At 35.3% G+C, this 18,876-nt stretch overlaps 1 protein-coding gene and 1 long non-coding RNA gene across 4 annotated transcripts in view; one reads left to right on the forward strand and one right to left on the reverse strand.

Annotated features, from left to right (window-relative positions):
- Positions 1-18,876, reverse strand: part of LOC137032937 (receptor tyrosine-protein kinase erbB-4-like) — a 231,435-nt gene that overhangs the window by 120,988 nt on the left and 91,571 nt on the right. The gene's annotated exons all lie outside the window — the stretch shown is intronic.
- On the forward strand, positions 450-1,296 carry LOC137031824 (uncharacterized). The gene is made up of 3 exons (XR_010896616.1): positions 450-567; positions 726-831; positions 1,147-1,296. It is a non-coding gene; the product is annotated as an uncharacterized lncRNA (long non-coding RNA).

Consider the following 18,876-nt stretch of genomic DNA (forward strand, 5'->3'; position numbering starts at 1 on the left):
AATAATTGCAATGGTATGTATGTGTTGCTTTTAACCCTTTATCAAACATTTTATCAAGCATTTGTTAAATAGTCTCACAGTAAATTAAAATTAAAGTCAAATCCTGTACATATTTATCACCTTATTTTGTCATATTCAAAATAATTGAATATCTGATGTCTATTCAATATCTAATCAGTTACACTGCTGATAATGTCCTGCTTGCATGTGAAACATGTTATTTTTTTATTTATTCTTTTAAATATAAATATAGCTTGCTATTAAAGACATATGTTTAATCATGGAAATGCCCACATATCAGTGAACTTATTACATAAATGCATTTAACATTTAATTATGCAACACTCTTTACAGAAGGAAATCCTACAGTTATGTGTAAATTGACAACTTGAATGTGATGTTTTAAATTTACCTTCCTTTCTGTCATGCAGGATTACTTACCAAAGATTACTTAGTCCTTCTTTTTAGGATCTCTACAACATCAAACTCAACAGCTCTTTTAAGAGCCGACCCTCACAAGAGCTACTAGTGAGTCGCTGCAAACCTGCCGTGATCAGCCCTTTCCAGGTAAAGTTTCTAGATATTTAAATCAGTATTTACTCATCAAATGCTCTCCTGGATGGTATGGTAAATTAACTTATTTATAACTGTCTCAATTTGTATGTTTTAAGAACAAGAGTAATTGCACACAGAGTAAGTAGAGACTTTCTTGTTTTTCTGTGCAGAGAAGGAAGACCAGTCCTTATATTAAAGCAAGCTCATCGAAGTCCTTTGTTTAGGGTGAGGAAGGAACATGACCATCTCATGCCCAAAGAAGACAGAAGTCCATTGGTATGTCTTGTGTTGAGGCAATGCTGTAATATGTAGTACAGAATTTAATGTTGTTCTCTCAAAGGACTATTAAGTTCTTAAAAGTTCTTAAAAACTGTTCCTTCTTTTTTTTTTTGTTTGTTTGTTTGTTTGTTTTTTTAGATAAAAGCAGACAGGGAAGCTTTGGAAGATAATGAGTTAATATAATATAATATAGTATAATAGGAATTAAATAGTAAATGTTCTTTAAATTATGTGTAATACCTAGTTTTTTTGGCTTGAAATAAGGCCTTATACTGCACAGACCTAAAACATTGTATTTGTGTTTTAAAACAGATAGCAAGTGAAGTCACTAACAGAAGATCCTAGAGGAAAAACGACTGATGTGCAGCTACGGAGGAACACAAGAGGCAGAAACTATGCATGGCCATGGCTTCTTCATGAGTACAGTAAGTCCTGTGCCTATTCTTAATTCTTGCCTTAAAGTTTTTATTGCAGTATTTTAACAATTTTACATTGTACAGGTTATCACTTGGTTTTTGACCAAATTATGCTCTTGAAACAAGAAACAGAAGAGTATGTTGTCCTGAAAGAAATCAAGGCTCAAAGAGAGCATGCCTTTCTAAAAGATTTTTAAAACATGTTGCTGTTAATATGGGTAAAACAGTTTTTGTTCAGTACTTAGCTTACAGTCTGTGCTGCATTATATTATGTACTGCTGTTTTGTAAAGTTAAATCAGGAACAGGCAACTCTAGCCCTTTTGCTGTCTCCTTTTTGAGGTGGAGAGTTTACCTCCAACCATAATTGAGCACACCTGAAAATTTTAACCAAAGTCTTCAGGTGTACTTATAGACAGTTACAGGCAGTTGGGTTTGAGGTTGGAGCTAAATCTGCAGGACCGTGGACGCTGAGGGCCAGAGTAGCCCACCACTGTTTAAATAACGCAGAACATAAGCTGACCCGACTGTCCATTAAACAACTTCATTTGAATGGTTTGTGTTTTTTGTTTTACTTTCAGACCAGGACTGGAGAACGCCTGACAATGGGATGTTGAGACTTCTTCCTCTGGTTGAGAAAAAGCTCCACCACATCAGTGATCACATCTTCTGGTCATTTCAACTGAACAAACTGTTTAGACGAGGAAGAAGAACACGAACATGATAGAGACATGTACAGGGAAGAGCAAGAACCCAGTTCAGCTGTGATAATGAATCTTTATTTTAAACTCAATATCAAATCTGTTTTCTGGATCATAGTTGACTGGATGGGATTCTGTGGCGCTCATTTGTGCAATAGGAGTAAAGTCTGTGAATGGATTATTATGACGTTAACGTATTTTTGAAGACACGTTTTTATTTATCTTGAATCTCATTTGTCTTTATGCAAATTTCAACCTTATGCTGTATCCTCCAATAAAGTGTTGTGTAATAAATTATGGTGAACGTGGTGTTTGGTAGAGTAAATACAATTTAACTAAGCTGAGTTTATTTCATAATTTAAAAAAATGACATATAATTTCCATGATTGTTTGGGACAACAATGCACCAAAAGTTGCATATACTTTCATGTTGTGACAAGGATGGCAGTTTCCAGATAAATAAAGGGAAGGAATGTGAATAAAGAGAGGCTGCAGTGGGTTATACTGACACAAACACTTCAAGCAGAACTGAAGAAGATGGATGTTGATCATTCTGGTACATCTACTACTGCATTCAAAATGACAGCTGGACATTACTGATGTCAGGCATGTGAGGAGCAAGAAGAGGGGTGATAATGACATTTTGGCACAGTTTCTTATTTTACTGAATAGTGCATTATCCTTGTGTAAGTAATAGTGAAGTGTAAATATAAATAGTTTTTAGTTTACTGCCAACACTGGCAGCTGGATAATGGCAAGTTGTTGTGGGTTCATCCATTATATTTATTGGTGTTCATACAAAAAAAAAGCAAAGAAATAATCAACTACTATTCAATTAATCAATTATTATTATTATTATTATTGTATTACAACATTTTTTTATAATATTTCCATATTTCATCAGATGGTCTCACAATACCCATCAAAAACCTATACAAGCATGATGTTAGAATGGAAAATGAGGAAATGATAAAATACTGCAATATTTAAATGTGATTCAACAACGTTTGTTATCCATGATGAGGAGTACACACCTGTGTAGATTTTAATGCCCTTCCACCCCCAAGGGGCCAGTACCGGCCCCTGGAAGAGCAAAAAAATGCACATTTCAAATGGCTGTAACACAAAGTCCGGTTAGCGTATCAAAGAGAAAATCAACAGGACAACTGCTTATGCTATGATTACTAAATAATGTTGGGCACAGTTTTCAGACATACATGGAAAGCTGGCATAAAGGTTTTTTAATAGTGATTACAGTAAAATATTAAATTTCAGCCTGTCCCTCATATATGTAATAAATGTTTGCAAAATAAACATATTTAGATATCGAGTTGTCCATTAAAGATCTTATTATTTTAACATTTATCATTTCTTTACTAAACGTTTTAAACTACATTACCCATAAGTCTCTGTCATTCTATCAATGAACGGGAAACATGGCGCTGTAGTTCATTGAGAAGCTAGGGTTAGGGTTGGGATCTCGGTAAAGGAGTAATTTCTCACAACATGGAAACACTTTATAGTTAACTTAATGTATGAGTAACGTAATATTCACACTAAAACAAACTTTGTAAGATAAAGCGCCGTTTTATATGGGTTGAAAGGTAGTCCAATCACAGCGAGTTCTGCGATAGAGTCACAGCCAATCACAACACGGCTGAACAGATGCGTCACGCTTACTTGTCCATTTATGGTAAATGACGACAGATCTCCTTCGGTTCCGGCTGACGAGAAAGATTCCTTAAATATATAATTAATCTAATTAAATATAATAAAAATCACATTTTACAACGAAAGACTCCTTTGTGTTTTAAACTGATGCATAAATATATTTGAAAGAGATATAATTGCATCTACTAAAGTGCTTCTAACATTTACAGTAGATATGTAGTATATTAAAGGTATACATTTAATCACTTATTTATACCATTCTTCACCATTTGAACTCTTGGAATTAAAATAAATATAAATAAAAGCATAATGAATGTACTCGATTTTGTAATCATATTCCAATATTTAGTGTCAAAGACAAATGTAGTCCCCAAACTACTGCACAACAGTATAAAAATCAGTTAATTGTGAGAAAAAAATATATCCAGTTACAGAGGCAATCTATTATAGTGAAATATAACTACACAAATCGATATGATGAAGTATTATTTTTACAAACCAAGAGATGAGATAAAATTCCATGTGAAAATAAGTTTCTTTAAAGAATAGGGGAAAAAATAACATTTTACATTCTCAACTTTAATACAATACAATATTGTGTTTATTGTTCACTTTTACTGTAACTAAATGAAAGGCAAATTCAAATAGTTAATGCATTTTATAAATGTTAAATATTTTCAGCAATAAAATGCTTCTATAAAATACATTCATGGGTATGTTACATTTACATTATCCAGGTACTGATATATTGATACCATAGATGTAGTTAAGGTGGACATTTACTATAGTGACACTGTAATAAAAGGTTTAATGAAACAAAATGCAAGACATTTTCAAGTCCATCTAAATGAAGAGGTAACAAACTCACAGAATAATGTCCAGAATGTCAATGTGTCATTTCTGTAATACTCTATATCAGCACCAAACAGAATTAAATAAATATTGATTGTTCTCAGAGGTTTTCCTGAACACTCTCACTAACTTCAATTGTTCGGACAAACAGCTGCTATACACACATGCAGAAATACATATTTGACTATAGTCGCAGCATTACTAGAACTTTTACCAAAACTCCGGATGAGCACTGGTGCTTCTTTGGTAAAGGCAAGAATATGGAAAAAGATAAATTACTATTTTCAATATTGGTTCTGCACGTTTCAAGGAGATCATAAGGAGGAGTCCACGTGAAGACTTTTAAAAACTGTGACAGAGTGAAGGGTGCACCTCCCTGGACACACCCTAAGCATGACCAAACAACAACACCCAAAGACAGATATGAAGTGGACACCACCAGGAGAATGCAGGGGAAGACATGGAAACGAAGGCCTGAAGAATGTTGGTGTCCCATGGGAAGATGTGGAGAATGTGGTCACAGATTGGATACGTTGGAGGACACTTGTTACCCAATGTGCCCAGCACAGCACTTGATGATGATGTTGTGAGTTCATACATAACCGTAGGATTTCCTTCTGTAAAGAGTGTTGCACAATTAAATGTTAAATGCATTTATGTAATAAGTTCACTGATGTGTGGGCATTTCCATGATTAAAAGTATAGCAAGCTATATTCATATTTTAAAAAATAAATAATAAAAATAAATAAATAACATGTTTCACATGCAAGCAGGACATTATCAGCAGTGTAAATGATCATGACAAAATAATTGAATATCTGATGTCATGTGACAAGTCAAATGATAATTTCCACTCTTGCAAACAGAGGTAGTTATGAGGTGCGGAGAGACATCATGTATCATTGGAACATTTTGGGCCCAATCTGTAATCATTTTAAAGAATTCAATGGAATTAATATAAACTTTTATGTGTGGGACGTCCAACTGTCCAAGAAGGGCACAACTGATTTACAAATAAGGTGATAAATATGTACAGGATTTGACTTTAATTTTAATTTACTGTGAGACTATTTAACAAATGCTTGATAAAATGTTTGATAAAGGGTTAAAAGCAACACATACATACCATTGCAATTATTTGCCTTTGCAGCTTTCTGTCTCCTTCATCCATTTCCAAAAGGCCCTTTTTGTCTTTTCAGCTAAAACAAGAGAAAAGAAAATATCATTATTTATAATATATAGGTTTATATATAAATATATATAGGAAAGAAGTTCTTATTGACCTTAAAGTTTTTGGATTTAACACTATTAGGCATTAAAAGCATGATAAGTGTTGTGGTTACTCTGTATTTACAACAAAAATCACATTAAAACGACCAATACTGTGGTAAAAAGCATGGTAAGTGTTGTTTTTTACCGTGCTTCTACAACAAATACCATTTTGAAACTACACTTGTACTACTTTGAACCTGATATGAATATGTTATATATATTGTGCAATATATTGCACGTCACGTGACAGTGAGTGTTTAATCACCCTAGTTTAGTATTTAATATAGAAAGCAATGAAAAGCAAAACCTCAGCGGAGGTGACAGATATAATGCAGTGACTAAACATGAGGGAGCTAACGTTAATCTGATTAATATCTGCAAACAGAAAAGACATTATATCAAACATTAGAACAGCGTATTTACGACTACTTACCAACATCCAGCACACGCGAACTGATGCCAAATATCGCGATGTGTTCTGAAGGAGACTTCTTCAGCGTGAGAACGGTCAGGAGTGAGAACGGGTTGACATTCACTGAGTGAATATTATGAAAATAGAATATATATTTCTCGCTAAAAATGTAATCAAACCTTATTTTTATGCAGAAACTAACTCAAAATATTGTTCATAGCAACCAAAACGTAGCAGTTTCACATTATTCTGGCGAGATCAGATAAATCTTTGCAACAACGCGCAAGCGTGATTATGTACATTCACTGAATGAATATTATGAAAATAAATAATATATATTTTTTGCTTAAAATGTAATCAAACCTTATTTTGATGCAGAAAATAAAATATTGTTCATAGCAACCAAAACGTAGCAGTTTCACATTATTCTGGCGAGATCAGAAAAATCTTTGCAACAACGCGCAAGCGAGTGATTATGTACATTCACTGAGTGAATATTATGAAAATAGAATATATATTTCTCGCTAAAAATGTAATCAAAGCTTATTTTTATGCAGAAACTAACTCAAAATATTGTTTTTTTCACTAAAAAGTAGAGAAATGTCCGCCATGTTTTTTGTTCTCACGGCCGGGCTCTCTAAAGTCACGTGACTTGGACGCAAAACAATAGGCAAAAAAAAAAAAATGTAACAGTCATACAATTTAAGGGCCATTGTTGTAACCCCTCTACGTTTTGCACTTTGGACCAACGTAGTCAGGATACGTTTTCATATGAGACTGGGTTGGATATTCATCTTTATAAGTGTTAAAGATTACATTTAAATGTATCGTTCATCTCAAAGAATTCCAAACCCGTAAGAACTTTGTTCATCTTTGAAACACAAATGAAGATCTCTTTAAAAGAAATCTGAGAGATTTTTGTCCCTCCATTGAAAGTCCATTCATACTTATAAAGACTTCTGAAGAGACATGATCACATTATATGATGAATAGATTTAATTTAGGCTTTATATATTATATATAGTTTTTATATCCACATATAAACACTGATCAGCAGACATACTGTACATAAAACAATCAAATACGGTAAATGGAACTTTAACTGTATATGGGTCAATGACGTGACAGGTCTTTTTTTTTTTTTTGTCCAAAGACCTTAATAATAATAATAAAAAATATATATTACATCCAAAGTATATATACATCTAAGCACATATACATGTAAGTTAGTACACCTAGATCTCTTTTATTGAATCCAAAAGGTTTTAATTATATTTTGCAACATATTTTAAAGATTTTGAAGTGTCAAAAGGTCATTTGGTCTAACCGTCCAAAGGCCTATACATTTCATTTGTGATTAAAATATCTTAAAATGTAATAAATGTATATATTTTTTATTCTGGCATGATTTTATAACATCATATATAAACATAGTGCAAAATGGCATTAAAATTATGTGCAGAAGTCATTGCTTTGTTATGAAAAAGAATGTCCGGAAAATGAATTTCATTGATGTCATTAGGAGTAACCAATATAAAGGCACCATTTTGGATCAAGTCATGCGGTCAATATCATGTGACAGGATGTGGCATCATTTAGACACCTGCAAAGGACCACATGATCATGAAGCAAAGTAACTAACTCTCTCTTAACTATTTGAAAAATTAATGTTTTCACTTGATCATACGCATGTCCCGAAACATCAGGTCATTCGGTACAACCGCTATAAAACATGGAAAATGTTGAAATATTTTAAAACTTGCACTAAATATAAAATGTTTGATTGTTCTTTTGCTTGCTAGTTAGATATCAGCCTGTTAGCATTGTTTGAAAATATCTTCATTCGGTATAACCAAAAGTGTCATTCGGTAAAACTGAAATTTTGGTTAAACCTTTTTTGGTGACAAATTTTGCCCATCTTGTAAAAAATGACAAAAGCAGTGTTAATGGATTATAAAAACCACATAATCTCATTGTTAAAACTTCATAAAACTTAAAAAATTAAATATATCTCCATTATATTTTTTACACTTTTAAAAACTTTATTTGTCAATGACCCATTTGCAATATTTTGATTCATGTTCTGAAGATGAACACAATTCATATGTTTTTGGAACGACATGAGGTTGAGTAATTGATGATAAAATCTTTATTCATTAATAGTGTTATTAAATTATGTTTTGTGACTTTTAAGATTAACATTGAGTGTTAGATAATGGCAAATGTAATCTAAATGTAAAAACAGAAGAAATGAACATGAAAGAAGAAAATTCGGAAATTCCACTCTCCTTAGCTATGAACGAGTAGTTTCGTGTGGCCAGAACTTTAGACTGATGGCAGAAGGTCTGGACTCCATCGCAGCTTTCAGGTCCGCCCAGAGGCAGACTGACTGACATGTAAAGCAACCAATCACAGTTCTTTTTGTTCCGTGTCATGTTTAGGGATGTGAAAATGTAACGTTGATGTCCATGAAATGACAGACCAATGCTGTGAACTTTAAATATTTTTGAAAATCTGATCCGGGTAAGAACTTATTGTCATAGTTGTAAACACGGCACTGTTCTTCTTCAATGCGGGGGTTTGGCTAAACGGCATTTGTTTCCAGGTGAACCATTAAAGAACATGACATATATCTCCTGGACATCCTGTAGAATTCAACCAATCAGATGAGGACTTTGAAAATCCTGAAGTGTTTCCAATTAAGTGTGCCATATGCATCAGACTTTCAGCCAGTAGTCTGTGGGCATGACGTCTGAGGCTGAGACTAATGAAGTAACTATGGAGAAATTACAGTTTCCTCTGCAACCTGTCCTCATGAGTGGGGCTTTTATGAGGGAAAGAATAGAATCTTTTATTCTTCTGAAATCAACTGAAAACCTGGAGAGGCTATAAAATAGTGGAGAGTTCTTATGATCATATTATCCTCTATATCGAAGACCAGGATGAGTATAAAAGCAGAACAAACAGAAAGAAGTCAAGTAAGGACATTTTGTGCATCAGTTTGAAAATAAGACAATTTTCACTGCATTGCTCAGGACCTTGAGAAAATACCTGAAATATTTATGGGACGGCCGTGGATGAATTTACCTTTTATAGCAGTTGTCAAGGTTGATGTTGGCTTTGCATAAACAGTTTTCATAGCCATTCAATAACAAGTAAATCCCAACCTTCAACCAAAGTTCCCTGAGGCATCCTAATGTTCTACTGTCACAAACCTTTTGGCACCCTTTTTGTTGATGGTTACATCACTCATATCAAAATCCAAAACTAATAGCGTAAATGATTATTCTTTGCATTTTTCTAATTTAATCCAATCCAACTAACCCCAAACTAAATAAATATATGAGGTTATCTCATTACATGCAAACTCCTACAAGTTTTCTTAATTTTTTCCTTGAATGGCAAGAAAGAAACAATCTTCACACAAATGATGTGTAGTCAGCATGGGAGAATAATTGCACTGAGAGCTTGGACTCCAAGAGATGAATTGTGATTTGCAAATTTCTCTACGCCCCACACATGGCTGGTTTGCTTTTATGTGTGTGTGTATGTGTGTGTGTGCGCGCTTTGACAGATGATTAAATCTCTGACATCTGTCTATAGCCAGAGCCTTGTGAGAAAATTGCAGGATATCACGGATCCACATTAACCTTGGTCACTGACTTCCCTATTGTCCGGATTTGGAGCACTTAATGCTTTAGGGTTAAGTGTGTCAGAGAGAGATGTTGGAAAGGAGGTCATGGTCCTATTTTACATATCTGCGAGACTACAATAGCATCAGTTTTTATTTAAGATGCACAGCAAATGAAAGCTTTCATATTCTCTGTGGAATAAAAGATACATCTTAAAAAAACACAGCCTTTGTGTGCTATTGTATTTTCTGGTTTATTTTCTGCATTTTACCGTTCACCATTTGACATTGTTCTGTGCATAATGCATGGAGATTGAAGGATGTTGCATGGATTGCGTCACCTTTGTCGCTGTACGCTCTTTGATAAACCTGTGGTTAAAGCAGTGCCATTGTACAACACTAAAATAGTTAGTGCTGAAGGGCACAAGAAGAAAAGCAAGGTCACATCAGCGGACTGTCTGAGCGAACAGTTTTAAATCATTTTTATTCTGCTCATTGAGCTTGGCTGATGAAGGAGCAGCCAGGGTTAGGATTTGTAAGTATATATTCAAAATGTATAAAAGAGTGCCTTATAAAAGCCTATAGTACACTCTCAAGAGGACAAGAGAATTAATGGAGCCTACAGTTATGATTCATTGATCTGAGCTTTGTCTCAGATATTTCTCCAAATGTCTGCAAGGGCAAATAGAAATGGAATAACTGTTAACAGTTCAATATTATGAATGAAATTGATCTTAAGAGAATTTGTTGAGAAATATGAGTTAATATTGAAACTTCTAATATTCCCTTTCTTCTCATCAGTTTCAAATAATATCAGGTAATATCTGTCAAAACCTATAAGAACAAAAACTCACTAACTCATGGGCGATCTCAAAACACTGCTTCGTGGAGCTTCGAAGCTTTATGAATCTTTTGTTTCAAATTAGTGGTTTGGAGTGCCAAAGTCACATGATTTCAGTAAATGAGGCTTCGTTACGTCATAAGTGTTTTTAAATTTCAATAGTTCGCCACTGGGGGGTGTGACTTTGTCAGTCTGATACACACTCCGAACCACTGATTTGAAACAAAAGCTTCGTAAAGCTTCATGAAGCAGTGTTTTGAAATCGTCCATCACTAGATATTGTTGAATAAAGTCGTTATTTTGTTTTTTTTGGCACACAAAATGTATTCTCGTCACTTTATAACATTAAGGTTGAACCACTGTAGTCACATGAACTGATTTAAATATGTCTGGGCATTTGAAAGTGTTAATTATCTCACTGTCAATGCAGGCATCACTGAGCCATCGGATTTTATCAAAAAATATCTTAATTAGTGTTCCGAAGATGAACGAAGGTCTCACGGGTGTGGAACGACATGAGGGTGAGTAATTAACGACAGACTTTTCATTTTTGGGTGAACTAACCCTTTAACAAATGGAACCTTATTATAAAGTGTTACCAATAAAAAACATTATTGGCTTATGATGAGCAAGCTTAACTTTAAATGGTCTTCAAATTACACTGGCATAAAGATTCTTGCATATAAATCTAAAATAATGTTAAAGTGATATTATTCTTTTAGATGCTTGCATTTTGATAATCGAGTGAGAGCAAGAGAAGCAGAGTTAGAAAATACAGATACGGTTCAAATACAGTTCGGCTCTGTCCACTTTAATACTTCTCAGTTAGCTCATAGCTCACAGAAAGACCAAAGTCTCTCAAAGTCAACCAGAGACACTCTTTCCTGTGTTTTTCCTTAATATCAGAAGCACTGAAAGGAACTTTGTCTCAGGCGACGGCACCTGCTCCATATGTGATGCTGACAGATGTGCGCAGTAATTAAGCTGCCAGGGGTGTCTTCTCATTATTCTGCTGCTCTCCCATGAGGCCTATGAGTGTTTCTATGTGCTTGATGTGTGTGCGGCTCTCTGTCCACATGTGTATCATAATGATTATTTGGCAGTCCTCAACTATGAACTGAAAAAGCATGAAGATTTATAATAAATCATGCAAGATTGATGTGACCATTTTGCTCCTGGGATGAAATGGCATGAAACGTCAGTGTGTTCACAAATGCATTAGGTTTTAAATATAGAGAATAACAAGCTAAAATCAACCGCATCAATCAAATGTTAAAAAAACTGGCTTTAAAATGCCTTCCTAGATTAAATCCTGTAGCGTGCAACTCCAGGTGTTTTTTTTTTTTTTTTTTTTCTCATGGGCGTAACACTTTGAGGAAGCATAACAGATTAATCATAGAGAGAGCTTAATGGGTCCTTGATTATGATTTGACTTTTTTAACTTTAGTTAGTGTGTAATGTTGGGGTTTGATCATAAACAACATCTGCAAAGTTACGACACACAAAGTTCAATGCAAAGAGAGATATTTTCTTTTACAGAAATCGTTTTTTAAGGACTACAACAAATGGCTGGTAGGGACCCCAACAAGCTTCTTCCCTGGTTGTGACATCACTAACCCTACAATTTACATGAATCCCGCCCCCCAGAACACGCAACAAAGGGGGTGAGGCCATGTTGGGCTGCTTTAGAGAAGAGAAAGAGTTGTTGTAGTAGAGTGTTGTTGACATGCAGTACACCGGACTGCTTCACAAACGAGGGTCAATTCAATGCTGGATTTGCACAAAAGATGAACATGACGAAACATGCTAGTGGATGAGTTGAATCAACTCCACAGCAACTACATAAATTTATCCACTAACCATTCAGAAACGTCCAGTTTCATTATAAAAGTTGTAACTTCTTCCTGAGTCTCTCCATCAGTGTCGACTCCGGTTTGAACAATGTAAGGCTGAACACCGTTACTGACAATCCTCATTTTGGCTGCATGAGATTCTCCAGCTTTGTTATTGTTGAGCTGTTAAAGCCCCGCCCTCTTCTGGAAAGGGGGTGGGGAGCAGCAGCTCATTTGAATTTAAAGGGACACACACAAAAACGGCGTGTTTTTGCTCACACCCAAATAGGGGCAAATTTGACAAGCTATGATAAATGATCTGCGGGGGATTTTGAGCTGAAACTTCACAGATACATTCTGGAGACTTATATTGCATCTTGTGAAAAGGGGCATTATATGTCCCCTTTAATAACTAAGCAAATATTTAATTACAAAAATACCAATTTATTGCTAGAAATTACATAAAATGTCCAAAAAGTTGGTCAAATACCATACACGTTTATAATTATGACATTACAACAAGATGGTAAGAAATGCCAGTTTGCAATATCAAGCAGTATAACAAGCTGTTTTGTATATAACTGGAAGTGGATGAAACCGGAAGCCAGACACATTCAATTTACAAATGGTCGCGCTGCTCTTACGTTAAAAATAAGGTGGATACCAACATTGGATTCATAAGTGCCTTGTTGCCTTCCTACCTCCCTATGCTGTCTGCAGAGGCAGCATTTTTCAGCTTTTGAATGCGATGGATGTTGTACATCATAAATGGGAAATAACACTCACAGTAAAGCTATCGAAATGAAAAGTTTAGTTTAAATGCTGAAGTTTAACCAAGGTAGTCATTTATTAAAACTGATGACAGTCTATTCGCAAGAATGTAAAGGAAAGCTATTTGTGAAAAAGGTCTAACCATAGCAAAACGCATTTATTAAAGCAAGACTGGCCATGTCACGTTATAACTAGCAATTGGATGTTAAAATTATTAGAGTAACAACCGGCAGCACAATTGTGCAGTCTGATACTGCTTTTATACAACAGTTAATATTAAATAACTTACATCATGGACAAAACATTGCATTGCATTGCATTTTAATTATGTAACTTGCAGAAAGAGTTAATAATCAGGGATGAAGCATGGTCTTATATATATATATATATATAATTTTTTTTTTGGTTTGAGTTAAAACAAAATGTAATATATAAGTATTTAGCAGAAGCTTTTAGCCAAAACCACTTTCAGAGGAGGTGCTACAGCATAAGTGATAAAGAGTAATCTTATTCTCCACTCTCACTCTTGCGTTGGTGTAATACCTCAATTACTGCAGTGCAGGACAGAGGATTATGGACTCTAGTCCTGCTGATGCTTTAGTTCCGCAGGTCGACTGTTGCTAATCAATTGAAGAACAGGATTCAATTCATTACACCCAACCCAACTGCTGCACACACACACACACACACAGTCTAGCTCAGAAAACAATGTTCAGGAGTTGCTTTACAAGATACATGTCAATGACACACATGATCTGTTGTGTACCAAATCCTCCGACATTGTCTTGTCAGTCATCTCGCCTTACTCTTGTCACACGATAAGTGAAATCAGATTGCATCAGATTTCATGATGCATCATTTAGTAGTTGTAATTTATTTAAATTGTTGCCAAAGCAAAAATGTACATGGTTCATCTCAGTAAATCAATAATAATATTAATAATTGCCTCCCTGCAAAATAATCTCCCTAATAGACCCCTTAATTGCCTACGTCACTGTGACGTCACCGCTCAAGCTGGAGGCAAAACATAGGAAGAACTCAATGCAGCCGCGCTAAAAGTTTGAGGTTTTGACTTTAAAATGTCATCTTGTTGTGTTTTTGGCTGCCAGAATAGAAGGAACAGGACTTTTGGTTCAAAACTTTTTGGTAAATTTTTACGAGATCCCGGCAGACATTCCTTCACAGAAATCAAAAAGATAATTGTGGTTGAATGCAATACGGCGTACAGACTGGACGGACACGATCATAAATAATGCTCGTGTTTGCAGTGCACACTTCATATCAGGTAAAATAATCGATGCATATGTAATGGTTTGTTGGTTTTATCTAGTACAAATCAGCAAGTTTCTGTTTTACAGGTGAAAAGTCGCCAACCTTCAGCGCACTAGCTAGCTTAAATGTTAAACAAACATACAGCGATAGATGTGTGTGCCGTCCTTTGAATGGTCTCTTAAAATAATCCACATTACAAGCCATAATCATAGTTAGCCCAGCGTTAGGTTACATTAGACAATAAGCCTTGACAAAATTCCCCAAACCACCCGAAAGTAATTCATATGTTGTCTAGGAAATATCCAAAACTTAATTTACAAAAATAGCTGTCATGGTCCCGCAGAGTCATATTCGGACAGTTCTGAACCTTCTTCTGCATCTATGTTTAATAAATCCCTTCTAAAACATGCTAGCTTACGCTTGTCAACATTGCGTCCAGCCTCTTTTTGCCTCCAGCTAAGCCCCGCCCACCCGGAAACGTTGCAATGTTTACAAACTTTTAAGGGGTCTATATAGCCTGATGAATCTTGGCTTTATCATCCTGGAATATGGCCATGATGTGTCTTCCTACATGTTGTTTAAGAAATTAAAAGCTACACACTCCATCAATTAGGGTTAGAAGAACTGTTCCCAAACATATAACATGCTGGAAACACAATAATCACTGCACTAATGATCCAATCATAGACTCTGAGGTATTTGCCTATTTAAATCCAAACAGCGACTTCAGTATCAGATATTGAAGTCATCTAATTTCTGATTCTATAGAGACATACTCACTTATATCAGCATGGGAGTATTCTAGTATGTCATTAAACGCTTTGTTTGTCTGAATCAAAGTTTATTGAGGCTCTTTTGTCCTCTGTCATTTGGCAAGGATGAGTGGTCACTCTCCTCTCGCCGAAACGAGGAGCCGTTTCTTTTTTGCTCATTTAATGGACTGATTTCTTGTTCATAAAGCAGGTGAGGAGTGTGGATCAATTTATGACTGAGACAGACACGATCCTCAATACTTATGACTGTAGATTTACAGCAGGCCGGTTCGTCATTACTGGACAGCTCTCTCAAACTGCTCTTACATCTGCTTTTGACTTTCTGATGTTCTCAACAAGGCCAAATAGTTTGACACAACCAGCTTGCGCTGTTTTCTCCCATGAAATAAAATATAACAATTCAATGGATTTTTCTAAAGATTTGGATGTCATGAGGTCTCCACATCAAAACTCAGTGGTCTGTTGGATTAAATCCCTGGCGGTTGTTTTTGTCGTTGATGTAGCAGGGGACTACTGGTTCGGATATCATTACCTGCTCCCCCAGAGCTCCTCAACCCATTGTCATAATGTCCATGAGAGGAAAGCTTGACTCAAATTGCTCCAAGGGAGCTGACGCCACGACTGCCCTTGACTAGAGCGATTCCCCTTCAAAACACGAAACACCCTCTTCTATGAACATGCTATATGAAACATGTATGAATACAAAGGTTAATATACCCTTAAAGGTGCACTTAAAGTCAGCATGAAATGGGTGTTATGAATGCTTCTTGAACAAGAAAAAAATTTAGGGTGCACTCTCAGAGCTGTCACTGTGGCGGTACCTTTTCAAACGGTTCACCTTTGTATCTAAAAAGTGCATATTGGTACCTAAAAGGAACAAAAGAGTATATTTTGAAAAGGTACCACCCCAGTGACAGCTTTTGTACCTTTTTTTTTTTTTTTTTTCTGAGAGTGTGAGACTGATTTTGTCAATCGTATGATGACATCCATGAACACTCTTTGCTCCGTCACAAGCAAAATAATCAATTATTTGTTAACACTTTATTTTAGTGTCCTTGTTACATGTGTACTTAGTAATAATAGTAAATTATCCATAATTACAAGCATCTAACTCTAAACCAAAACCTAACCTTAATTATACAGTAAGTACATTTTAATTAATATTTCTCAGAACTTAATATATAATTACACCGTAACAAGGGCACAAAATAAAGTTCAACCAGTTATTTTTTATTTAACAGGGGTGTAATGGTACACAAACATGACGGTTTGGTATGTACCTCGGTATTGAAGTCATGGTTCAGTACAGCGGGGGGGAGAAAATTGCTTCTTTTTATTCTTTTTTATTAAATAGTGGTTTATTTAACGAATTGCATCTCTCTCTTTAAATAAATTCAATTATAATTAACATTTTCTTAAGGATTAAAAACAATCTATCTCAGCTAATGCTGTAAACTATATACAGGGATGCTGTTTTATTGATGTCTTTCTGCGGTTGAAACGCTGGTTGAGAGATTACACGTAAACATATCTATACATAGATCATCTGTTCTTCTTCTTCAGCGCTTTTTCCTGTTGTGGCAGTTAGCAAACAGCGTTGCATTACCGCATGTGCCCCCTTCTGGATTGGAGTGTGGATCGCCTGTGACTGACTGTATTCGTCGTCTGACTGTATGTACCCAACCATGACAGTTCAAGACAAATACATGTATCGTTTTTCGAAAAAAAATACAACTGTTTATGCTTTATAAACAAAATATCGCCTTGAACGTACTTTCCATTTCCGCATTCTTCATAACGCTATATAAAGCATAAACGGATGTATTTTTTTAGAAAATGACAAATTGTTTCGCTAGATAAGATCCTTATTACTCATCCGGTATTGTTTAAAGCCCTTTGAAGCTGCACTGAAACTGCAATTTGGACCTTTAACCTGTTGGTAGCCATTGAAAAACACTATATGGAGAAAAATCCTGGAATGTTTTCATCAAAAACCATTTCTTTTCGACTGATGAAAGAAAGACATGAACATCTTGGATGACATGGGGGTGGGTAAATTATCAGGAAAAGTGTATTTAAAAGTGGACTTATCCTTTAAAAACTTAAAATTACTAAAAGTTTGCCAACAAACACACAATTTCACCTTGTGTTTCAACCTTTCATTTCTGCAAGTCTTTGTGAGGTACCTGCTGTTTTTTTAAAAGCAGAAATATAATTGTGCAAAAAGAGACTTTATGACACTAAGCACTCAAAAAAAAAAGAAGAAAAAAAAGTACAGTAGAGTGACAGTACAGATGTGAGAAAGGTAAAACAGTTCTCCAGGGATAAAAAAATAGTGAAAAGAATCGTCTAACCTCCCGTTCGCCCACTCAAACCTGTCAAGCAAGTGTCCTGTTCAAAAAGGGCAGCCATTCCTGCTCACCTCATGTCTGTTATTCTCCGTATCCCTCCCTTTTTCAAGGATGAAGGAGAACATGGGGGTGGCTTTCAAAAGAAACAGTCACTTCACAACTCAAAGATATGTAACAGCTCACTTAAAGACTTTCTTTTTCCTTTCGCTCTCTCCCTCCAACGCTTTTACTTGTGCATATTTGATGCTGTTCCCTGCAGTAAAGTCAAGGATGCAAAACATTTGGCTGCAGGTGAGTAGATTTATCTCATTGTTTCCCCGTGTTTTTCCTAGAAAATGAAATACTAACAGCCTCAATCATAACTGCATAAACCCGAAAATCCTTTAAAGACCGCACACACATAGAACGAAAACAGGCGCTGAACCGGGAACGCAGCTCACGTTGAGGTGAGGTAAACGATGGGAGGGGGAGTTTAAAGAGCAGAGAGATATGCGTTAAGAAACACAGATGAGCGCTGATAGAGAGGGCCTTGATGTGGCGGTGATGAAGCCGAGGCTGAGTACACTGAGCACAGCTCCATTCATCTTGCCCCCACAGCAGACAGGCTGCAGTAATGACTCCCTGGAGAACACGGCTCTGCCTCTGACCTTGGAAATCCGGCATAGCCTGGGGACTGTTGACACTAACCCGAGAGAATGCCTGAGGTTTTTTTACACATGATATTTCTTTATAGGAATGAACCCAAATGCCCACCTTAATCATGCCAATACCAGCGTGGGTTTACTCATTCAAGTCAAGTCACCTTTATATATACAGTGCTTTATACAGTACAGACTGTTCCAAAGTGGCTTCACGGCAGTAGCATGCAGTGGTGCTCTGAAATGATCAGGCAAAGTTTTTTAATGCATTATATATATATATATATATATATATATATATATATATATATATATATATATATATATATATATATATATATATATATATATATATATATATATATGGGTCAATGACGTGACGGGCCATTTTTTGTGCAAAAGCCTTAATAATAATAAAAAACAAAGATATGACATCCAACGTATGTAAGGTAGTACAGCTAGATCTCTTTTATTGAATCCAAAAGCTTTTAATTAAATTTTGCTACATATAAAGTATTTTAAAGATTTTGAAGTGTCAAAAGGCCATTTCATTTGTGATAAAAATATCTTAAAATGTAATAAATGTATATATATATATATATATATATAT

This window comes from Chanodichthys erythropterus, chromosome 12 (assembly GCF_024489055.1).
Source record: "Chanodichthys erythropterus isolate Z2021 chromosome 12, ASM2448905v1, whole genome shotgun sequence".
Classification (NCBI taxonomy): Eukaryota; Metazoa; Chordata; class Actinopteri; order Cypriniformes; family Xenocyprididae; genus Chanodichthys; species Chanodichthys erythropterus.